Raw genomic sequence first — 26,282 nt, 5'->3', positions numbered from 1 at the left:
CCATTGAAACACATGTCAAGTTTCACAATTAATCATTGTCTGCTAGTTAAATAAGAGCTAAAGAAACCTGCATTGCCGCAGCCCTATAATTCGACATTGAAACAGTCAAATTCGCGCACCAAAATTGCAAATTCGTCCCCAAGGTGCCCAGCATTGTTCCCTTTTGCTGGGTGTAGACCAATTGCAGTGTCTTACCAAAGTAAACCCCACATACCCTCTGCAATTTACCCCTAGCAATTCACAACCCCTGTGAATTTACCAAAAACTGCAGAAGCAAGCCTGTTTTTCCACTGTAAAAAACATTTCAGACTTTGTCTACAGTTGGCCTATCATTTAAGCTCTTAAGAGTTTTGCAAACCACTGCACTCACCTTATTCAAAGTCAGATCATACAATGGCTGCCCCTGCACCCACAGCTCTCAATGTTGCTCCATTAAATCCACCCAATAAAGACCTGCAGTCCTTGCCTCTTGTTGACAAGGACTACCTTATTGAAGACTGTGTGGGAAACAGGGACTTTCTGCAGACCTTCAGGCAGTTGAGAGAGGACTACCTAAATGGTCATGACACATATGGGATATGGGAGTCCAACCTGCCATACTATTGTCTCCCATCTGTAAATGTCTTTCCTGAAATCATTCGCCTATGTGCTGAGAACTATGATGTGCAGCACAGAGCTATTAGCACTCCATCTGGGAGGATCCTCTTCTACATTAATCCTGAATCCATCAACAAAATGCTACATTTTGATCAGACAGAGCTGCTGATCCCATTCTCCATAAACTATCTGCTGGACACTGGTGCCAAGATGACCAGTGAGGAGATTCAAAAGGTCACCAGGACATTCATGAGACCTGAGTGCCAGCCTGCAGGGCCACCTCCTTATTTGAATGTCTACTTCACTGAAGTAGGCAGATTACTCCTGGACATGATTGCTTATGTGCTGGGATACAGAACCAGCGAACATGTGGATGAGACAATGCTAGTATTACTAGCTGTTTACAGCCCAGGCCAACCCCCTGCCCGCAAATATAACTTTGCCAAGTTTATAGCTAACAAAATCCATGATCAGTTGGGTGCAGTGGATAGACAGGGGGTCTTCAAGTACTCGGCCTATATCTATCACCTCTTTATGTACTATCAGTCTGAGGCTTTTCCATGCTATATCAAAAAGCTAGATTATAGAGAGGAAAGAAGATATGTGATCTTCTGGACCTATGTCTATCACAAAGTCACAAACTCACCCTATCCCTATTGTGAGTTTGTTGACCAATTTGTGTATCCAGTCTCTTGCCTATTGATGAGGTCCCCTCCTCCCACAATATCAACTGAGATGCAGAAGGCTCTGCAGCTTTCCAAAAAATGTAAAATAGGTGATTGGTACCTATATGAGGATCATACAGTCATCAGAGTCTATGGCTGTGAGCTCTGTCCATACAGGCTCCCAAAATATGTGCCTATGAGGTTGTTTGCCTTGGAGTATTACAGGCAGCTGATTCAATCCGACCTCACCCACTTCCACAGCGCCAAAAAGAAGGCCCACCTCAAGTTCAAACACCAGTTGGGCCCCTTCATCATGAATCAGAAAGAAGGGTGGGAAGATGTTGACCTCATCCTCAAGGACAAATATAAACTATAATATAGTTTTCGGTGGGTCCCTTATGACCCTGAGGGCTTCATTACTGCCAGAAGAAACAAATACAGGCTTCTAGGTTATAGGCATTGTCAATACCCACACATTGAAAGATATGCCAACCAGCAAGAATGGCAGCAGGGTACTCTAGTTGAAAAGCTAACTGAAGAAGAGATAATGCTAAAGAATATGAAGGAGCTTGAAAAAACCATTGACCTAGACTCTGTGCAGCAGGTACCTTTCAAGCGGCCTTATTCAACAGGAGAAGGGACCTCGGCCTCAAGGACTGCACCAGTCACACAAGCACCTTCCATAGCAGCACCATCTGCAGACAAAGGCAAAGGGATAATGGGTGCAGAGGAGGAAACAGTGAAAGAAAAGCCTGCCCCTGCAAATGAGAAGCATCAAGAGCCCCAACAAGGGCAGCAAACAGAACAACAGCAAGAGTAGACTGCCCCTCAACAAACGGAGCTACCAGCAGCTCCGGTAATGCAAACTCCACCTCCACAGACTGAGCCATTGACTGCTCCAAGTTTGCAGACCCCAGCACATGAAGAAAGGGGTATGAAAAGAGATAGAGAAGAGTCCACTCCAATTAGTGTATCCTCCCAACAACCAGGAGCCAAAAGGCAAAGGCTAGACTCCCCAGAGGTAGAAGACATCACTGAAGAATTCCTTGACAGCTCAAGGAAAAACAGGGAGGGCAGCCAGCACACAGGGACAAGCTCCTTTCAGCAGGAGCAAGGATTGCAACTTGGTTTGGAGGTGTCTTCCTCCTCCCAGCAGAGCAAGAAGCCCAAGAGCACTAAGGCTTCTTTCAAACAAATAAAAGCTCAGAATGATCTGCTGAGGGCTGAGGTCTACAAGCAATTTATGGATGCAACACCAGCACAGCAAGAAAGGCTAATGTCTGTGTATGACATTAAAGAGGAAAAAATAATCCTCAGTCACTTTAAGCCTACAATACCGCAGCCTAAGTCAGCTGTAGATTTTGTGAAGACAAGGGTGGAGGTCATGGCCAAATACATCCATCCCATGGATCAAATCGAACTCCACAAGCAAGCTGGAGAAATGGTTTATGCCACCTTGGTGGAGAGGGCAACCATGGCCCATGAGCTAAAAGAGTCCCTGAAAAACACCAATACACAGTTGGATTTTGAGAGAATGTCCTCCTTGGCCAAAGACAATAGAATAAAGTCTCTTGAGGACATCATCATTGATCTTGGACATGATCCTAGTGATCCAAAGGGTGTGAAGGCCCTTATGAAGAAGAAAGATGATGACCTGAATGCATTAAAGAAGAGGTTGAAGCTGCTGCCCACAGAGCACCCTCAAACCGCAGAGCTTCAAAAGCAAAAACAGGTTGATGACCAATTAGACCTCATAATGCAGCTAGACCAGAGGATCATGGATTTGGAGAAGGAGCTGGAAGGAGCATTACAAGATAAACAGGGAGAATCAACTTCCCAAGCTCCTCCAACTACTTCAACAACAACAACAACTTCAGGGGCAGCAGTGGCCCCCACAACAGAAGCAGCAGGAACAACAGCAGCTCCAGATGCCAGCGCAAGTGTAGAAGAATTGACTAAGGCCATCAAGGAAATGGAGCTCCAGGCAAATGAAATAAAGAAGGCCAAGGAAAAATTGGCAGAACTGGATGCCAAATATGACAAGTCAAAGGTAACTGTAGCGGAGCAGGGCAGAGAAATAAAGGCCCTAAAAGACAAGATAAAGGCCTTAGAGAAGGAACTGAATCTAGAGACTGCCATGGCTTACATAAAGAGGATTCTATGGACCAAAATTGGCCATTCCATCAGTCAACAATGGAGGTCAATCAAAACTATACATGAACAGATGGACTTAATGGGCCAAGCACAAGCAGAAATCCATAAGGCCAAGACAACACTGGGAGATAAGCCAGAACAGGCCAACAGGATGATAGACTTCCTGAACAGGCAAGAAAAGGAGGAACTGGCAGCCATAGGCATTGCCAACAGAACCGAGGCTGTCCTCACTGCTAAGAAGGTACTAACTCTCAGGAACTATGTACAAACTGTGGAGAGGAAGTGCTACGAGATACAAGCTGAGGTGGAGGAATATAAAGTTAAGATGGCAGTGCTACAAGCAAAGGGACTGCCCAGCCTCCTAAGTGGTGCAGGAAGACTGATCTCTCGAGATCAATTTGCCAACAGAATGGCAACCACTATTGAAAATCAGATTATTGCATCTGGCAGTACATCTGAGCAAACAGGGCCCCCCACAGGACAGAGCTTGTATGAAAAACTTGAAGGCCTGTTCTTCATTGAAAATGAGGTAAATCATCTGTTTGAAACTCCTCCTAACTTTTATAGGTATACAGAGGCAGATGAGACCTTGATTAAAATTCGGAGACATCAAATGCCTAAGGAGGATTGGTGGCAAGCGATGCTTCAGATTTTGCCACGGTAGCCTCAGTTGTCCGGCCACTGCCAGCTCCAGGTCACTACAAAACAAACGGCATGACAAAGTCAGAAATAAAGGCAGCTGAAAGGGTGACTCAGCACAAGGACAATGACAGCTAGCCTAAAGGATAAGAAAATGCGCATATTTGGACAGCTTAGCCTCAGCCGACTTCGACACCCACCAAGTCATCAATTTCTGACTATTTTTGACAGCTAAAGCAATAAAAAGTTACTACAGCTTTTACTTTCTCAGCTACCAAGCTCCAGGAGTTGGCATAACATTCATGAGCCATTAACTCCTTTTCTTGATATTTTTACATATAAATTTTGTATAAATACTCCCCTTAGTAACGCATAAGGGGTTGGTGATTTTTGACTCTAAGGAGGATCTATTGTATACTTTCAGTTTATCTAATACAAAGGGCTGGACCAGCTTCAGTGATTTCCTGAAGTATTTGATGTATGGATGATGCTAGATGTGCTGATGCAGAATTCCTATGTTGTCTGATGAAATAACAAGTTTTCCTCAATCTCTGTCTCTTGTCTTCTTATGTTTATCAAATCATACTCATGTTGCACTAAGCTAGTAGTGAAGAAAAGGAATAGTACAGGATTTGTTTTATTACACCTTGTGCTCAATTTTTACTGCTGTGAATGTTTGTCTTCAAGATTAACGATGTACATGAATTCTTAACTGCTCATGTGTCTATTAATTCTATATGTGTCAATGTTAACTAGAAATTCTTCATTGCTTCTAGATTGATATTCTTACCGTCTTTTCTTTAGCAGTTTTCTGTGAGATTCTTAATTGCCTTACATAAACTGGATACACCCCACTTAATAACTATTATGAACGTTTTTCCTCAGACACAAATCTGGCTCTGCAGCATCACTAAGGTATCACACAGTATCTCAGACAAACTAAAGGACCACTGACTCCATGCCCAATGGACTAGGACATACTAGTGAGAACATATACATCTTAACTAAAGTCATCACCAAACACATTTCAAAAACAAAAGCCTGAATATCATAGCTAGCCTAAAAAACTATCAAAACAGAGCTAAACTTTAAAGAGAGAGCCCTCTCTGATTACAGCTTGGCTAGAAGCTACAATCCAAAGACTGGTTAGTGGTTACCCCGGTCGTATTCCCTTGGGAGTCATAGGGAACAACCTGGGTGTTAACATAAATGGCGACTCCACTAGGGACCTGAGCATATTGTTTTTCAACTGTTGTCTGCTAAGACAGTGGTTTTAAAAGCTTGAGCAGTCCCTTAAAACAGTCCTAAAAAATATCTTAAAAATACCAAAAAGAAGTTCAGAAGCTGGCTCCTAAAAGGGAAACCAGGCACACTAGGTCAAACCCTGACCCAAATCCACCAGCAGTTTTTGAAAATCCAAATACAATTCCCAAAATAATTAGGAAACAGCAAAGGCAGGAAAATCCTAGTGATTTGAGTCCTGAGACAGCTCACCCTGAACCAGTTCCAACTCCTATCAAGGTTCTGTTTCGGTCAACTCCTATCTCCCCCAGTTCACCATCTACATCTCAAAGCCCTCCTTTCACATCTTCACCCACTGCACAAATCCCCTCGCCCAACACTCTAGGTGCTGCTACACCTGTTACCCCTGTGGTACACATCGTTCCTTTTATCCCAGTTGCTCCTGTAAATCCCCCAAACCTTGTGAATATGGCTAACAGATATGCACCCTTGCAGTTACCAGCTAATGCTGCAGCTCTACCCCAAGACTACCAAACTAAAATCTCATATTTTGACTCCACTGGCCCTTTTACAGCTATTCAGCATGCCAAAAGGATGCAAGACCATTTTGAGACCTATGAAATAGATGATGACAGTGTGAGAATGAGGATGTTTGTTCAAAGTCTGACTGGGGATGTAAGAACTTGGTTCAGATCCCTGAATGCAAATTCCATCACAACTCCTGATGAGCTTTATCAAGCCTTTACTAACAGATGGGAGAAAAAGAAAGATCCTCTGCACATACTTGGCGAATATGACACTATCAAAAGAGGTCCCCAAGAGACTGTTTTGGAGTATTGTGCAAGATTCAACAATGTATATAACGCAATCCCACAAAATTTAAGACCTCCCCCTGATTTGGCCTTATACAAATTTCCTGATGGTTTTGATCCTGATATGGCCTACCAGTTGAAGGAGAGAGCTCCTGAAACCCTTGCAGATGCCCAGAAGGTTGCTGTCACAGTAGAAGCTAACCTAATTGCCAAAAGAAACAGAGCAAGGTTGGAAAAGAGAACCACCTTCAAAGAATAACCCTCAGCATTTGATCAAAAACTGGATGCAATACTCACTGGTATGAAGAGATTGGGAGATAGAGTGGAATCAATTGAGAGAAAGTCATCATGGGAAGCATCATAAAACAACCCTCCTAGGAATCCAAATTTTAGGAGAACTCAAAATCCAAACGTTGGCAAGGCCAGTTCTGACCCAGACATAAGACCCCCTTTCCAAGAGAATTATGCTGAGACTTCCACAGCAAGTGAACCCAATGAAGATCCCCACATTAATCTAATGGGTTTGGATGGGGAAAGTCAAGTCTTTTTAACACAAGAAGATCATGAGAATGATGAAATCAAGCTGTTCCAAACCAAATCAGGTGAGTCATTTGACTTTAAGCAAGGCTATGACACAGCTGTTTATGAAGTCCATAAACAATACAAGCTAAGGAGTAGAACTGTAAATGTAACTCAGCCTGAAAAGACAAAGGACAGCCAGCAACCCAAAAGAGCCATTGTCACAGAACCAAGTAACAAAACTGGTCCAAATATAGATGAGGTAACCGTTGAGGAAATAGCTGAAACCTTTTCCTCAAAACAGCAGCTAGTAGATCCCTCACCCTTGAAGCCCAACCTAAGTAACACCTCTCAAGAAGTGAGCAAGAAGGACAAGCTTCCAGATCAAGATAAGAAACAAGAGGAGGACCTGGTTAACAGGGAAAAGGCTGCCACTCACAACACCAAGATCCAATCTGATAGACCCTTTGACTTAGAAGCTGAAATTGGAAAATTAAAGGTAGCTATTCCCCTCTCAGAACTGGCCAAACATGACATTTATAGGCAACAAATCAAAAAGTCCCTTCAGCTAACTCGTAATAAAGATAATGTGAATGTGTTAGATGACACCCCAGAATTGCTTTTCGGTCCAGAAGTTGATGGAAAAGCAGCTGTTGCAGGTATCTTACCCTTTTATGTTAGTTTACATGTTCATGATAAGATATTACATAATGCAATGTTTGATTCAGGTGCCTCTCACAACTTGATGCCCAAATCAGTCATGGAAAGATTGAATATAGACATTACAAGACCATATAAGGACCTATTCTCATTTGACTCCAGCCAAGTTAAGTGTCTAGGTCTCATAAAAGATCTCTGTGTCTCACTCGTCCAATATCCCAATAAAACAATCCTGATGGATGTTGTAGTTGCTGACATCCCACCCAAATATGGAATGCTGTTGGGGGGCTAAACTCCAAGGTTCCCTACAACTAGACATGTCATATGCAACCATCTCTGTCTTTGGGCAACCAAAAAGACTATACAGAGAAACACTTATGAAATACATGGTCAGCAGTGAAGAAAAACCTCAAAATTTTCCCATATATGCTGTTCATTCTGATATAGACTCATATATTCTTTTCAATGATAATACAGGTCTTACAAATAATGATGTTGAAACCAAAACACTTGAGCAAGACCAGGATATTGATGAACAAACTACTACACAAGAAATAATGGTTAAAGCATCACTAAACAAAACTGCTGTTCTAGAGATCAAGCAAATTCAATCAAGAGGTCAGACTGTCCTAAAAGACAAACCAGGTGAAAAACCAGAACTTCAACTTATGATCCCAGATCACAGGGAACTTATTAAATCTCCCCTAGAAGAAGAGAACCTATGGTTTCTTGAATTTGATGGGTCATTCAACAAACTAGGGGCAGGAGCTGGAGTTTGGATACATAATAAACAACACAGTCATGCAGAGGGCCGAGCCTATAGGTTAAACTTCAGATGCACCAACAATATGGCAGAATATGAAGCCCTTTTACTAGGCCTCAAACTAGTAAAATCCCTACAAGCCATAAAAGTATCAATTCTAGGAGACTCAGACCTAGTCATCCAACAAGTAAAGGGGAATTTTGTTACTAATGATAAAAGACTGAGATCTTATAGGTCTGCTGCTGCTGAGCTATTACAGTCCTTCACTGAATTCCAGATTACTAAAATTCCTAGAACCCACAACTTGCATGCCCATAGCTTGGCCACATTTGCAAGTGCCTGCAAGCTACCTTTTGAGCCCCACCACTGCTTTTCAGCCGAGATAAAACACAAACCATCTGTCCCAAACAATGTCAAGGATTGGCAAGTGTTTGATGATGATACTCAAATAAACAATTTCTTAACTTTACAGAAAGAATTTTCAGGACTAAACATTGACACTGAAAGAGCAAGTCAATCACAAATACCTGAAAGAGCAAGTCAATCACAAATACAGAGTAGACAGAATAACAAAGCAATATCACCCAAAACAGCTAACCAAATACTAAATCCTACAATTTTCAACAAAGATAACATACAAGAAATTCAACAAATTAGTTATGAGGAGACAGTCGAAGATGAGGCTGAAGTGATACAATTGAAGGACAATTTTCTTCCAACAGGCTTAGCTCCTTTAGAAGACATTTTCAACTCCAATGATGTTCCCAACAAACCAAAAATGCAGCCCCTCAACACTGCCATAGAAGAATGTAACATTGGGACTGCTGAACAACCCAAAATAATAAAATTGTCTGCTTCCTTGCCTCCTGACCAAAAGCCTAAATACATTGAACTCTTTAAAGAGTTCCAGGATGTCTTTGCATGGAGTTATGAGGATTTAAAATCCTATGACACCTCTGTAATTCAACACACTATCCCTCTCAAGCCAGATCAAAAACCCTTTAAACAAAAATTGAGGAGAATCAATCCTATGCTTCTCCCAGCAATGGAGCAAGAGGTACAGAAAATGTTCAAGGCAGGCATCATAGCACCAATTAGATTCTCTGATTGGATTTCAAACTTAGTCCCTACAAGAAAGAAAACCGGTGAAATAAGGCTATGTGTTGACCTAAGGAACTTGAATCAAGTATCCTTGAAAGACAATTACCCCTTACCCAAGATGGATCACATCTTGCAGAGAGTAGTGGGGGCCTCAAGAATTTCTCTACTTGATGGATTCTCAGGTTTCAACCAGATCTTAGTTCATCCTGATGATCAGGACAAAACAGCATTTACAACCCCATGGGGAACCTTCAAATATGTAAAAATGCCTTTTGGATTGAAGAATGCAGGGGCAACATTTCAAAGAGCAATGGATATTGCTTTTGCCAAAGAGATTCATGACTTCCTTGTCATTTATTTGGATGACCTCACACCTTTCTCAAAATCAGACCAAGAACATTTGAAACATTTGAGACAGATCTTCCTAACATGTAGGAAATATGGAATTTCCTTAAATCCTAAGAAATCCCTGTTTGGTTTAGAGGAAGGTAAACTGTTGGGCCACATCATTTCTAAAGATGGCATTAGGATTGATCCAGACAGAATCCAGGCCATCTTACAAATGCCTCACCCAAGAAATATAAAGGAATTACAAGCCTTTTTGGGTAAAATCAACTTCCTGAGGAGATTTATCCCAAATCTGGCCGAATTGAGCAGGTTACTGAATAACATGTTAAAAAAGGATTCAAAGGTAAAATGGACGATAGAGGCAAGTCAAGCCTTTGAAGGAATAAAATTGGCCCTCACCCAAACTCCAGTCCTAACAAATCCACAATTTGATAGGGAATTTATCATATTTTCCTTTGCTTCCCAACACACAATTGCTGCTGTCTTATTACAGAAAGATGACCAAGGAAATGAGAAACCCATTTCTTTCTTTAGTAAAGCTCTTAGAGATGCACCCCTGAAATACTAGATTATGGAAAAGCAAGCATATGCCTTGGTCAAAGCTATCAAAGACTTTAGGATCTATATCCTATACTCCCATGTTATAGCCTATGTACCAAGCCCAATTGTCAAAGACATACTTACTCAAGAGAACTTAGAGGGCAGAAGGGGAAAATGGATTGCAAATATTCTAGAATTTGATATTGAGATTAAACCTAGAAAACTAATAAAAGGGCAAGGTTTGGCCAAACTAATGACAGAAGCTAATTTCCAAGCCTTAGACATAAACCAGCTGGACAATGAAATGGAGCTGGCGACTCCAAAGATCAATGTAGCCTTTGAACAATCACATTGGTATTTTGATATATGTTATGTATTACAAAACCTGTGTGCTCCACCAGGATTGTCCAGAACTAAGTGTAGGTTCCTAAAAATGAAAGCTTCTAAATTCCGTGTTATGGATGGAAATTTACTTTGGAAAAACCATGAAGGGATATTGTTAAACTGCTTAATCGAGAATGAAACTAACAATATCATAAAAGAATTTCATGCAGGTGACTGTGGTGGACACTTGTACTGGAAGTCCACTGTGGATAAAATACTGAGGGCTGGTTACTACTGGCCCACCATGTTCTCTGATGTCGAGAAATTCACCACCTCATGTCATAAATGTCAAGTGTTTGAGGGAAAGAGACAGTTACTGCCACTTCCCTTGAGGCCTATTGCAACAGAGAGACCTTTTCAACAATGGGGCTTGGATTTCATTGGGGAAATTCATCCTTCATCTTCAGGCCAACATAGATGGATTCTAACGGCTACAGACTACTTCACTAAGTGGATTGAAGCTGTTCCATGCAGACAAGCAAATGATTCAACAATCATCCAGTTTTTGGAGAATAACATATTGGCTAGATTTGGTTGTCCTGACAAAATAATAACAGACAATGCTGCTGCTTTCAGATCTAAGAAGATGGTGAATTTCTGCCACAAATTTCACATTACCTTGGGCCATTCTACTGCATACTATCCCCAAGGAAATGGCCTTGTTGAATCATCAAATAAAAGCCTGGTAAACATCATAAAGAAAGTGCTAGAAGAAAACAAAAAGAATTGGCATAAGAAGCTTGTGAATGCCTTATGGGAAGATAGACTAACAACCAAGAGATCAATTGGGACCAACCCATATGAGTTAGTCTATGGATTAGAAGCTAAATTCCCTTCATCACTAGGGATTCCTGTCATGAAACTTCTTCAAGAAAGTCAAGCTGAACCAAATGATATGCAGAGAAGGATAAATCAAATAATATGTTTGCAGCAAACTAGAGATCAAGTGTACAGCAGAGTTCAAGTTTTACAAGAAAAGCTAAATAAAGATTTTGACAGAAGAACTAAGGCAGAAGGACTGAAGTGGGACTCAAGAAGAGAGGATAAGGGAAAACATGGAAAATTCGATTCCCTTTGGACAGGACCATTTGCTGTTCAAGCAGTGCAAGGAAACAATACTTATTTCCTCAAAAGTCTTGATGAAACTGATTTGAATGAAGGTCCTGTAAATGGCAGGATGTTGAAGCACTATTTTGACTACTATCCATGAGGGCAGTTGTGCTTCCATTGTACATATCCAGGTGTATATATTGCTTTCTTTAAAAATATGTAAAAATGCAGTTTCTCAAGTGTTATAAGGTATCAACAAAAGGCAAATAAGTTTAGACATTTACCATGATGGGAAGAGCACAATTTTGGCATTTCAAAGCAGCATACTTCAAGTTTTGGTAAAAGCAGTCAAGGGCTAAGGCATTCTGACCTGCTGTTCTTGGTCTTTCAAGAAGAAAAACCATCCCCAAGTGGAGCCACTGTTAGCTACCTATACCAATAGGTTTCATATTTCATGATTGGCAAAGAAAGGTCCAAATATGCTCTGCTTTGGTGATGCAAAGATCCCATATTTCCAAGAGAAAACAATGTGTGTACATAGCTTGAGGTTGACTAAATCTTGATGGATGGTCCAACAGCCTAATCTGGACCATGCCATGTTTCAATTTTTTGTTGTAGAATAGAGAAAGAAGTCTGTCCAAACTGTTTAATCTTGGCAGACCAGTAGCTTAGGTAGAGAATTAAGGTTACCAACTGCTTAATCTGGGACCTTGGAAGCAATAAGGGTAGTTCTAGATAGAAAATCAAAAGAAAAAGCCAAGAGAAAAGAAAAGGCAAATAAGGGTCTGCAAGTCTAAGTGCACCCTCTAAGAAGAAACAAAAAATGCTAGGCAAGTACATGGGTAGGCAGATGGGGTTGCAGAAATGTCATTCCTTACAATTGAAAATGTGCTAACCTATTCACAAAGGAACATCAATGGATTGAGAAGCTCTTCTTCTCCATCAGGTGGCAGAAAAGCAAAGGAGCATGTCTAACATTCCATTTTCCCTTTTCCCATTCATAACTAACATCCCTTCATCAGTTGTGTTCATGAGAGAATTTGAGGTTTTATGCTGGTGCTTATTCCTTTAAAAGCCACATTTCTTGTCTAAAAATCTTTTCATTTTGATCTACTCCCTAAACTAAGTGGTTTTCAAATAAACTTAGTGGTTTCACTCCTCATTCACCTTTTCATCCATATTAACCCTTAACTCTTACTATCTAAATCCCCTATGACACCCTTTCCCTACTATTATAACACTATGGTGTATAAATCCCAGCATTGTATAAATATCCTCCCTCTTTAGCACTATAGCTAAGTAAGTTAGTCTTGGGGGACTGTAGTCCAACAGGGACTATGATCAACCCTGTAATGGGATTGCTTCAACCTCTGGTTGGAGTGATAACCTCCTCCTAAGCCCTCACCTTCCCTCTGCTCAAAAATGCCATAGAAAACCCCCTTCCCCCTGCTAAACCCACTCTTAACCTCTTTTTCCTAATAAAAAACCCTTGAAAAACCCAAAAATCCTGAAAAACCCATCAAAAATCCTTTTATCCTAAAGTTTCGCGCATATAAATTAAAGTGAATATTTTAATATGGGCGGGACCCAACCCAGAAAGATGCGAGACCGTCGGCATCACCCGCCAGTCGTCCGATCTCCGCCGCCCACATCTAACGGTGGGCGGTCGATTTCGCTCCCCGACCTGCCTCCCTTTAACGTCCGGGGAAGGGCGGTATTGGGCGTCGTACCCGGGACGCCTGGCAGGCGGCAGGGTCGTTCGGAGCCCCCCTCCCCGATACCGCCTTCGCCCAAAGGTGGTGCGGGGAAACCGTTTACCACCATCCCCGTTACCACCTCCCCCTTACGTCATGCATACGTCCTCATGACGTAGCACCTTCCCCCGCCCCCGCGCCGTGTGGCCCTCCACATAGCCCTGCCACCCTATCCGCCCGCCACTGTGTCAGTCCACTCTGGCTGCCAGCTCAGCGCCCACGTCACCTCCGTACCCGGGCCCGCCATGACGTCATGCTGACGTCATCGGCGGAAAGGCGCCAATTACTCTATTTTTCCGAATTTGTCGTTAAAAGTCGCGGTTTGGGACGTTTTATGTCATTTTCGAGCGAAAAGACATAGCCGTTGCCGCTGGTTCACTGCCAAATCGCCTCCGGACCTCCAAATTCAAACTTGCGGTCGTGCCAACTCATCAAACAAGCTACATTCAGCCTTCACAGTTCGGCCCACAGGCTTTCTAAGCAATTTTTACAGGTATTCACCATAATTCCCCCATTTTGCCCATGCATATCATTTCTCTGCAAATTCACCATTGAAACACATGTCAAGTTTCACAATTAATCACTGTCTGCTAGTTAAATAAGAGCTAAAGCAACCTGCATTGCCGCAGCCCTATAATTCGACATTATAACAGTCAAATTCGCGCACCAAAATTGCAAATTCGTCCCCAAGGTGCCCAGCATTGTTCCCTTTTGCTGGGTGTAGACCAACTGCAGTGTCTTACCAAAGTAAACCCCACATACCCTCTGCAATTTACCCCTAGCAATTCACAACCCCTGTGAATTTACCAAAAACTGCAGAAGCAAGCCTGTTTTTCCACTGTAAAAAACATTTCAGACTTTGTCTACAGTTGGCCTATCATTTAAGCTCTTAAGAGTTTTGCAAACCACTGCACTCACCTTATTCAAAGTCAGATCATACAATGGCTGCCCCTGCACCCACAGCTCTCAGTGTTGCTCCATTAAATCCACCCAATAAAGACCTGTAGTCCTTGCCTCTTGCTGACAAGGACTACCTTATTGAAGACTGTGTGGGAAACAGGGACTTTCTGCAGACCTTCAGGCAGTTGAGAGAGGACTACCTGAATGGTCATGACACATATGGGATATGGGAGTCAAACCTGCCATACTATTGTCTCCCATCTGTAAATGTCTTTCCTGAAATCATTCGCCTATGTGCTGAGAACTATGATGTGCATCATAGAGCTATTAGCACTCCATCTAGGAGGATCCTCTTCTACATTAATCCTGAATCCATCAACAAAATGCTACATTTTGATCAGACAGAGCTGCTGATCCCATTCTCCATAAACTATCTGCTGGACACTGGTGCCAAGATGACCAGTGAGGAGATTCAAAAGGTCACCAGGACATTCATGAGACCTGAGTGCCAGCCTGCAGGGCCACCTCCTTATTTGGATGTCTACTTCACTGAAGTAGGCAGATTACTCCTAGACATGATTGCTTATGTGCTGGGATACAGAACCAGCGAACATGTGGATGAGACAATGCTAGTATTACTAGCTGTTTATAGCCCAGGCCAACCCCCTGCCCGCAAATATAACTTTGCCAAGTTTATAGCTAACAAAATCCATGATCAGTTGGGTGCAGTGGATAGACAGGGGGTCTTCAAGTACTTGGCCTATATCTATCACCTCTTTATGTACTATCAGTCTGAGGCTTTTCCATGCTATATCAAAAAGCTGGATTATAGAGGGGAAAGAAGATCTGTGATCTTCTGGACCTCTGTCTATCACAAAGTCACAAACTCACCCTATCCCTATTGTGAGTTTGTTGACCAATTTGTGTATCCAGTCTCTTGCCTATTGATGAGGTCCCCTCCTCCCAGAATATCAACTGAGATACAGAAGGCTCTGCAGCTTTCCAAAAAATGTAAAATAGGTGATTGGTACCTATATGAGGATCATACAGTCATCAGAGTCTATGGCTGTGAGCTCTGTCCATACAGGCTCCCAAAATATGTGCCTATGAGGTTGTTTGCCTTGGAGTATTACAGGCAGCTGATTCAATCCGACCTCACCCACTTCCACAGCGCCAAAAAGAAGGCCCACCTCAAGTTCAAACACTGGTTGGGCCCCTTCATCATGAATCAGAAAGAAGGGTGGGAAGATACTGACCTCATCCTCAAGGACAAATATAAACTATCATATAGTTTTCGGTGGGTCCCTTATGACCCTGAGGGCTTCATTACTGCCAGAAGAAACAAATACAGGCTTCTAGGTTATAGGCATTGTCAATACCCACACATTGAAAGATATGCCAACCAGCAAGAATGGCAGCAGGGTACTCTAGTTGAAAAGCTAACTGAAGAAGAGATAATGCTAAAGAATATGAAGGAGCTTGAAAAAACCATTGACCTAGACTCTGTGCAGCAGGTACCTTTCAAGCGGCCTTATTCAAGAGGAGAAGGGACCTCGGCCTCAAGGACTGCACCAGTCACACAAGCACCTTCCACAGCAGCACCATCTGCAGACAAAGGCAAAGGGATAATGGGTGCAGAGGAGGAAACAGTGAAAGAAAAGCCTGCCCCTGCAAATGAGCAGCATCAAGAGCCCCAACAAGGGCAGCAAACAGAACAGCAGCAAGAGCAGACTGCCCCTCAACAAACGGAGCTACCAGCAGCTCCAGTAATGCAAACTCCACCTCCACAGACTGAGCCATTAACTGTTCCAAGTTTGCAGACCCCAGCACATGAAGAAAGGGGTATGAAAAGAGATAGAGAATAGTCCACTCCAATCAGTGGATCCTCCCAACAACCAGGAGCCAAAAGGCAAAGGCTAGACTCCCCAGAGGTAGAAGACATCACTGAAGAATTCCTTGACAGCTCAAGGAAAAACAAGGAGGGCAGCCAGCACACAGGGACAAGCTCCTTTCAGCAGGAGCAAGGATTGCAACTTGGTTTGGAGGTGTCTTCCTCCTCCCAGCAGAGCAAGAAGCCTAAGAGCACTAAGGCTTCTTTCAAACAAATAAAAGCTCAGAATGATCTGCTGAGGGCTGAGGTCTACAAGCAATTTATAGATGCAACACCAGCCCAGCAAGAAAGGCTAATGTCTGTGTATGACATTAAAGAGGAAAAAATAATCCTCAGTCACTTTAAGCCTACAATACTGCAGCCTAAGTCAGCTGCAGATTTTGTGAAGACAAGGGTGGAGGTCATGGCCAAAGGCATCCATCCCATGGATCAAATCGAACTCCACAAGCAAGCTGGAGAAATGGTTTATGCCACCTTGGTGGAGAGGGCAACCATGGCCCATGAGCTAAAAGAGTCCCTGAAAAACACCAATACACAGTTGGATTTTGAGAGAATGTCCTCCTTGGCCAAAGACAATAGAATAAAGTCTCTTGAGTACATCATCATTGATCTTGGACATGATCCTAGTGATCCAAAGGGTGTGAAGGCCCTTATGAAGAAGAAAGATGATGACCTGAATGCATTAAAGAAGAGGTTGAAGCTGCTGCCCACAGAGCACCCTCAAACCGCAGAGCTTCAAAAGCAAAAACAGGTTGATGACCAATTAGACCTCATAATGCAGCTAGACCAGAGGATCATGGATTTGGAGAAGGAGCTGGAAGGAGCATTACAAGATAAACAGGGAGAATCCACTTCCCAAGCTCCTCCAACTACTTCAACAACAGCAACAACTTCAGGGGCAGCAGTGGCCCCCACAACAGAAGCAGCAGGAACAACAGCAGCTCCAGATGCCAGCGCAAGTGTAGAAGAATTGACTAAGGCCATCAAGGAAATGGAGCTCCAGGCAAATGAAATAAAGAAGGCCAAGGAAAAATTGGCAGAACTGGATGCCAAATATGACAAGTCAAAGGTAACTGTAGCGGAGCAGGGCAGAGAAATAAAGGCCCTAAAAGACAAGATAAAGGCCTTAGAGAAGGAACTGAATCTAGAGACTGCCATGGCCGACATAAAGAGGATTCTATGGACCAAAATTGGCCATTCCATCAGTCAACAATGGAGGTCAATCAAAACAATACATGAACAGATGGACTTAATGGGCCAAGCACAAGCAGAAATCCATAAGGCCAAGACAACACTGGGAGATAAGCCAGAACAGGCCAACAGGATGATAGACTTCCTGAACAGGCAAGAAAAGGAGGAACTGGCAGCCATAAGCATTGCCAACAGAACCGAGGCTGTCCTCACTGCTAAGAAGGTACTAACTCTCAGGAACTATGTACAAACTGTGGAGAGGAAGTGCTATGAGATACAAGCTGAGGTGGAGGAATATAAAGTTAAGATGGCTGTGCTACAAGCAAAGGGACTGCCCAGCCTCCTAAGTGGTGCAGGAAGACTGATCTCTCGAGATCAATTTGCCAACAGAATGGCAACCACTATTGAAAATCAGATTATTGCATCTGGCAGTACATCTGAGCAAACAGGGCCCCCCACAGGACAGAGCTTGTATGAAAAACTTGAAGGCCTGTTCTTCATTGAAAATGAGGTAAATCATCTGTTTGAAACTCCTCCTAACTTTTATAGGTATACAGAGGCAGATGAGACCTTGATTAAAATTCGGAGACATCAAATGCCTAAGGAGGATTGGTGGCAATCGATGCTTCATATTTTGCCACGGTAGCCTCAGTTGTTCGGCCACTGCCAGCTCCAGGTCACTACAAAACAAACGGCATGACAAAGTCAAAAATAAAGGCAGCTGAAAGGGTGACTCAGCACAAGGACAATGACAGCTAGCCTAAAGGATAAGCAAATGCGCATATTTGGACAGCTTAGCCTCAGCCGACTTCGACACCCACCAAGTCATCAATTTCTGACTATTTTTGACAGCTAAAGCAATAAAAAGTTACTACAGCTTTTACTTTCTCAGCTACCAAGCTCCAGGAGTTGGCATAACATTCATGAGCCATTAACTCCTTTTCTTGATATTTTTACATATAAATTTTGTATAAATACTCCCCTTAGTAACGCATAAGGGGTTGGTGATTTTTGACTCTAAGGAGGATCTATTGTATACTTTCAGTTTATCTAATACAAAGGGCTGGACCAGCTTCAGTGATTTCCTGAAGTATTTGATGTATGGATGATGCTAGATGTGCTGATGCAGAATTCCTATGCTGTCTGATGAAATAACAAGTTTTCCTCAATCTCTGTCTCTTGTCTTCTTATGTTTATCAAATCATACTCATGTTGCACTAAGCTAGTAGTGAAGAAAAGGAATAGTACAGGATTTGTTTTATTACACCTTGTGCTCAATTTTTACCGCTGTGAATGTTTGTCTTCAGGATTAATGATGTACATGAATTCTTAACTGCTCATGTGTCTATTAATTCTATATGTGTCAATGTTAACTAGAAATTTTTCATTACTTCTAGATTGATATTCTTACCGTCTTTTCTTTAGCAGTTTTCTGTGAGATTCTTAATTGCCTTACATAAACTGGATACACCCCACTTAATAACTATTATGAACGTTTTTCCTCAGACACAAATCTGGCTCTGCATGCATCACTAAGGTATCACACAGTATCTCAGAAAAACTAAAGGACCACTGACTCCATGCCCAATGGACTAGGACATACTAGTGAGAACATATACATCTTAACTAAAGTCATCATCAAACACATTTCAAAAACAAAATCCTGAATATCATAGCTAGCCTAAAAAACTATCAAAACAGAGCTAAACTTTAAAGAGAGAGCCCTCTCTGATTACAGCTTGGCTAGAAGCTGCAATCCAAAGACTGGTTAGTGGTTACCCCGGCCGTATTCCCTTGGGAGTCATATGGAACAACCTGGGTGTTAACAATTCCAAAGAGCAATGGACATAAATTTTGCAAAATAAATCCACGAATTTCTAGTGGTTTACCAAGATGACATCACAGTGTTTTCAAAATCAGATAATGAACATCTAGATCACCTAAGAAGAGTTTTCATTAAATGTAGGAAATTTGGCATTTCCCTGAATCCAACAAAGACACTCTTTGGTCTAGAAGAAGGTAAATTCTTGGGACACATAGTATCAAAATATGGAATTAGAATAGATCCAAGTAGAATAGAGGAAATTCTAAACATTACTCATCCTAGAAACATCAAAGAATTATAGTCATTTTTAGGAAAAATAAATTTTCTTAGGAGATTCATTTCAAACTTAGCAAAATTAGTCAGAGAACTAAATAACATGTTAAGGAAAGATTCAACTCTTAAGTGGACAGTAGAGGCTAAACAGTCTTTTGAGGCAATCAGAGAAGCCCTTACTAAAACACCAGTCCTCATAAGTCCTGATTTCAAAATATATTTTATATTTTTTTCTTTTGCTTCAAAACATACTATTGCAGCAGTCTTGTTGCAAAAGAATGATCAAGGCTATGAGCAGCCTATTGCATTCTTCAGCAAATCTTTGAGAGATGCTACATTAAAGTACAACATAATGGAGAAATAAGCACTTTCTTTAGTGAAATCTATTAAAGATTTCAGAGTGTACATCTTGTATTCACACATCATTGCTTATGTTCCAAATTCAGTAGTGAAGGACATTCTGACATAGAATGGGCCTAAAGGAAAGAGAGGCAAATGGATTGCCACTATTTTGGAATATGACATAGAAATAAAGCCTACAAAACTTATGAAATGCCAAGGTTTAGCTAAACTCATGGTTGAATCGAACGGTCAGGCCTTAGATATAAATTTCATTTGTGCCCTAGATGATCACGAAGAGATGGCGACTCCATAGATCAGTGAAGCTTTCATTGATTCACCTTACTATGCAGATATCATATTTGTTTTACTAAACTTACAAGCTCCTCCTGGTTTATCTAGAACTATAGCTAGATTTTTGAAAATGCACCCATCCTCCTCAGCCCAACATAAATGGATTTTGACAGCCACTAATTATTTTACTAAATTGATAGAAGCCATTCCTTCTATACAAGTCACAGACTATGTCATCATTTCATTCCTTGAGAACAACACCCTTTCTAGGTTTGGATACCTACAAAAGCTCAGCACTAATAATGTAGCTGCTTTCAAATCCAAGAAAATGGTAGACTTTTATAACAAATATCATATTACCCTTGGCCATTCCACTGCCTATTACCCTCAAGGTAATGGACTTGCAGAATATTCAAACAAAAGCCTTGTCAATATCATCAAGAAACTGCTAGAAGACAATAAGAAGACATGGAACAAAAATTTGGTTAATGCCTTATGGGCAGACAGACTAACTACCAAAAACTCCATTGGTACATCTCCTTGTCAGCTTTTATATTGGATGGATGTTCTTTTTCCATCCTATTTAGGAGTACCAGTGATGAAAATGATTCAAGAATTGCAAGTGGAACCAAATGATATCCAAAGGAGGATAAATCAGACAATACACATGCAACAAACCATAGAAGAAGTCTATGTCAAGTCACAAGTGATCCATGATAAAATCAAAAAGATTTTTGACAAGAAAACCAAAGCTGATGACTTTTACATAGGTGATAAAGTATTCAAATGGGATTCTAGAAGAGAAGAAAAGGGTAAACATGGTAAATTTGATTTCCTATGGCAAGGCCCTTATATCATTTATGGTTACAGAGGTAATAATACACTTTTCTTGAGATAGTTAGATGGAACAGATCTACCAAGAGGACCAGTCAATGGTAGAATGCTGAATCACTACTTATCCACACATTAACAGTATTTCATTCTACTTTGCTCACTGTATATTGAAAAGGTTAGATTGGATTGGATGGTAATATTTTGAAAGGTATACCATCATATATATGAATAAGACAGATCACAGAGGAACAATTACAAGGAAACCATAGTTAAAGTTTAAAAGGCTATTGATCTTGAAGTTCTTGACATTTCACCAGGAAATTCCATCCCAATGTGAAGCCACTATTAGGATCGTATAATAATAGGATTCATAATTTCGAATTTTCTATGGTTAGTATTGTAATATTGTACATACTTTTTCTTTCTGCAAAAATGTTTTCCCATATTAAAATTAAGAAATGTAAAGAGGGTATGTCCTAAAAGAATAATCAAAGGACAAAAAGAAAGAAAAAGATCAAAAAAGTGAAAATATGAACCCCAAAAGGAGATAAAAATAGATCATGAAAGCGTGCAATTTCAAATGCCATTTATTTTTACTTTACTTTGCAAAATAAGGTTATGTGTAGATTGTCAAGAATGCCACAATCCATGATGGTGAAATAGTTTATCTTAACTCATTCATGCTTTAAATTTCATGTTGATAGATAGAGAATAAAGATCTAGCCCAATTGTTTAATCTTGGCATATCAATAGTTAGGTAGAGAATAAATTGATCTCATTAGTTTAATCTGAGCCATTGGAAGTTATAATATTAGAATTAGATATTTTTCTTATTAAAAGAAAAATGAATGAAGGGTCAGCAAGCTCAAATGCACTCATTGAATGAAGAGAAAATGCTAGGGTAAATAAAGGGTAGGTAGAAGAAATGTTGCAAATGCACAAGGTTGCTAAGTCAAAAGCACATTCATCATGATTAATACTATGTTTCATGTGCAGGAGGAATTGTGAAAAAGAAAGGATATTCACCAAAGATGGTTTACTAATTTCCCCTTATTTCATTTCACCACCACATACTTACTTGATAATTTCCCCTCATTATCCCTTCATTTCTTGTAAAAATCCCTTTACCTCCACTTTAACCTTTTATCCCTTTGTTTCACACATTTCCCTACACCTTACCCTTCAAAAATCATCCCCCCTTCCCAAAACCCCTTTCCCTAAGTGTGAAACCCATTCCCATTAAAAACACTACATTCCCCACCTTATTAATTTCCCCTTTTCCCTTTAAGAAAAAAACCCACAAAACCCCTTTTATCCTAAGTTATTTACTATACCCCCACATTATATAATTCAGCTCCCCCAAATTAATATTCACTGACACCATTTTAACTCACCAAACCTTGGTGTATAGTTAAAACCCCCACCATATAACAATTGGTCCCACCTTTATTAACCATTTGCTTATATTAAAAAAATCCTGACATTATTCGTTAATTAATTACAAATCTTTGTGATTAAACCTCAGGCCACGCCAGCCACTTTCTCGACTCCATCCGTGCAACTTCATTGCACGATATCCCTCTGATATCCCACCCCTAGATCCAACGGTGTATAGCTATATTACATAGATTCATTGTTCGATAGTTGACGGCCCAAGAGCACGCGAGATTAATGGTTTTGGTCGGGCACTGTTCTGCTACGTGGTGGCACCAGGTTATATCATGTGCTCGCAAAAAATACCACTCGCCATCCAGAAGCAGTGCGATATCACAGAAAACCACCTCCCTGCCTAAAGGCAAAACCGCCTACTGTTCATTGGCCAAATTCCACGCCAAAATGTAACCGTTATAGGTTAAAAGGCAGAAAAAGCCTCAATTCACTCTTTTCATTCATTTTCGTTGTAAACCTCTGCTAAGCCATTTGTGACACCCTGAACCTCTAGGTGACCAATTTAGCCACCTTTTTCCACTTGAAGATGTCGTGGGCACCAAATTGAGGAGCAAATAGTTAGTTCAAACCTCAGTACCCTCTGCAGCTACCACAGAAACCCGTATGCGCAAAAAAACCGTCAAATTTCCAAGTATTCTTGATAGAACAAGAACGAACCTGTAAAATTTGAATTATACATAGTAATCAAAGGTTAATTGATTAAATTAATGAAGAAACCTTCCTAAACTGAAGAAAAAACCTACTATCCACCCAAAACCCTTTTTATAGACTGATATTACTCTCCCCATTGTTTCAGAGTTTCTAAACCTTACTATTGAAAGCCACAGGAAAACTAATTCACTTGAATTAAACCAATTATGGCTTCCCAAACCTCTCTGGATGTAAGACCTCTGCAAACCCCTCACCTTGACATTGACCACCTTCCATTAGCCGACAAAGAATTTCAAATAAAGGACATACCCCTACCTACCTACTGAAACTCCACTGTTGGAGTAAAGACAAATTTTTGAACCAGAATGATGACATTCACCTATGGGAGTGAAATTTGCCCAAGTAATTGTTCCCAGAAGTACACCCATTCCTAGAAACATCCACTTCTGCCAAGCTTGCTATACTCCCAGTCAAAGAACCATAGTCATCCTTGACCAACAAGTTTTATTCACCATTACTACAGAATCAATTAATCAAATGCTACAAATTCAGCCAGGCCCAAATGAGACCCCACTTTACATTGAAGGTTTACTTGAACTCTACATAACGCTAGACCTTCCCAAGAAGGCTAAGATTTTTCAAACTTTCATCATAGAGGAGTCTCATACTCGAACAGACAGTCCTCCATATGCTGCCACCATTTTTTCTAAGAGAGGTAGACAAATTATAACCATGCTCTCTTGCATTCTAGTGTACACCATAGATGAACATGTGGATGAGGTTGTCCTTGGTTTCCCTTCTATATTTTGCCCATGCAAACCTCCTGCTACAATTTACAACTATTCTCAATTCATAGTAGACATAATCCATGAACAGTTCATCAAACTACGAAATGAGGGAGTCTTCAAATATTCATCAGTGTTATTTCATATGTTCCTGTACTTTCAGTTAGACAAATTTCCAATCATCATTCAGAAGTTAGACACCAAAAGCAATCCAAGATCTGTCATCTATTGGACACCATTGATCCAAAAATACTCCAATGTTTTTTTCTTATAAAGACATCGTTGATTCATTTTTCCATCTAGTTATAAATATGCTAACCTATAGCTATCAACCCAAGATCAGTCATATTTTAAAGAGTTTTACAGTTAACAAAGAACAGTAGAGTGGGAGACTAGTATCTATACCAGGACCACAAATAGATCAAGATATATGGATGCGAACTAGATCCCTACAAAGTGCCCAAATACCTCCCCATGAGGATATTTTCATTAGAGTACTTTAGGCAGATTATAAACTCTGATGAAGTCAATTTCCTATCAGCTAGGAAGAAGACCCAGTTTAAAATGAAAAATCAATTGGGCCCATTTATTTGTAATAATAGGGAAGTTGGACCAGAGGCAGATAAAATTTTGCAGCAAATGAATTTCAAGAATAGTTTTGTGTGGCAGTATGACCCCCATGGAGTCATAAATAAAATAAAGCTCAAAGCCAAATTGGGTCCTTTCATACATCATCTTGGGCTAGACATTGAGAGATTTTCCAACCAGTCAGAATGGTTGGAAAACACTTCGATAGATATGGACAATACTATAGTAGATGTAGAGAATACATTAATAGATCTGGAAAAGCAGATTGATACTAGTTCCTTTCTGCAAGTTCTAGCCCTAGAAGAATAGATGAATATTCCTCCTATTTTGTAGACTCCAGCCAATGAAGACAAAAATGAAAAAGAACTAGGGAAGAAGGTTCTAGTTGAGCAATGGACACTATAGATGACCAATTTGAGGTCAGTTATAGGAAGAGGCCCAAGCTTAATCCTGTAATTGAACAGAAAGACACCATTGATACAGTGTAAATCACTGACACTAAAGAAATGGTTGGAATGAATAAAGTCCCAACAACTTCATAAGAAACACACCGTCCTTCTACGTCAAATTCCCAACTTATTGAGAAACAATTTAGCATTGAGGTCTTTTCATCCAACAATATTGTGGATAAAGAGAAAGATATTAAAGAGAAATACAAAGAAATTAAGTTGAGGAATGAGGCATTGAAGGCTGAGACTTATGCCCAATACTTCAAGCAGACACCTACAAATCAAAATAGATTAATGTCATCCTTTGACATTAAAATAGGTAAAATGCAAATGACATTCATGCAACCTACAATCCGGCAGCCCAAATCTTCAGTAGATTGTAGGAAAACAGATTTTTAGGTTTTGGCTATGCATGTTCACCCTATTGACCAAATTGAGTTCAACAAACAGGCATCTGAGATGATTTATTCCACCATGACAAATAAAGAAATGGATATTCACAAACTCCAAAGCTCACTGGATAATATTACAACATAGTACAAGCTGGAAAAGCCTCACAGGCCAAGGACAACAGAATCAAGTCACTGGAAGACTTGGTGATTGAGCTTGGTTATAATCCCAATGATGTCAAAGATGCAGAGAAGTTAATAAAAAGGAAGAATGAGGATGTTGCTGCTTTAAAGAAGCAACTGAAGCTGCCTCATTCAAAACATCCACAGACCAAGGAGGTCCTTGAAAGCCAAACCCATCAAGAGGAGATGATGGACCTCATTCTCCAATTAAATGATCAATTAAAGGAAATGGAGAAGAAATTGGACAGTTTGATATAGTTAAAATAGGCCAGCATTGAGATAGCCACTACCACTCCCATTCCAACAATCACTACAGCAGTACCATCCACTTGGTGGCTTCATTGCCCCCCACAACACCACTGGCTACAACACTTCCAGCTGCAACAACATCTACATCAGCAACAGGTTCCACAATAGCAACAACTTAGCCAAGTGATGAGGCTAGCAAATTGGTCAAAGCAATGGAGGACATGTCCATTCATACCATAGAGATAAATAAACTTAAAGAAAAGATAACAAGTCTAGAGAATGAGAATAAACTTGCACATATTATGCACAAGGATGAAGTTCAGAAGTCAGCGAGGTTGACTGAAATAATGAAGAGTTTGGAAAAAGGATTGACATTAAAAGAGCCACTTGGCCAAGCTAAAGAACAGTTATGGGCCAATATCATTGACTCTGGCAATGATATTTGGTCATCTATACAATTCATCTTTGAACAAATTGATTTAGTCAAACAGGCTACAAAAGAAATTAAGAGAGTTAAGGCTGAACTTGGAGACATGCCAGAAGAAGCCACCAGATTAATCCACTTCCTTAACTCTAAAAATAAATATGAATTGTAGGAGCTGGACATAGTTGACAGGACTGGCACCATACTAGAGGTGAAAAAGTGATCACCAAGAGGAATTTAATGATGAGCCTTGAGGACAAATGCCAAACCATGCAGCTGGCTATAGACAGGTTCATGGTCAGGTTTGATGCTTTAAGACAGAAAGGTATGCCAAATCCCT

The sequence above is a fragment of the Pinus tabuliformis genome, chromosome 4_1 (genome assembly GCF_031772625.1).
Source record: "Pinus tabuliformis cultivar Carrire ecotype Pingquan chromosome 4_1, CPIR1, whole genome shotgun sequence".
Taxonomy (NCBI): Eukaryota; Viridiplantae; Streptophyta; class Pinopsida; order Pinales; family Pinaceae; genus Pinus; species Pinus tabuliformis.
The sequence above is the reverse complement of the archived record's forward strand: the minus strand, read 5'-3'. Positions refer to the sequence as shown.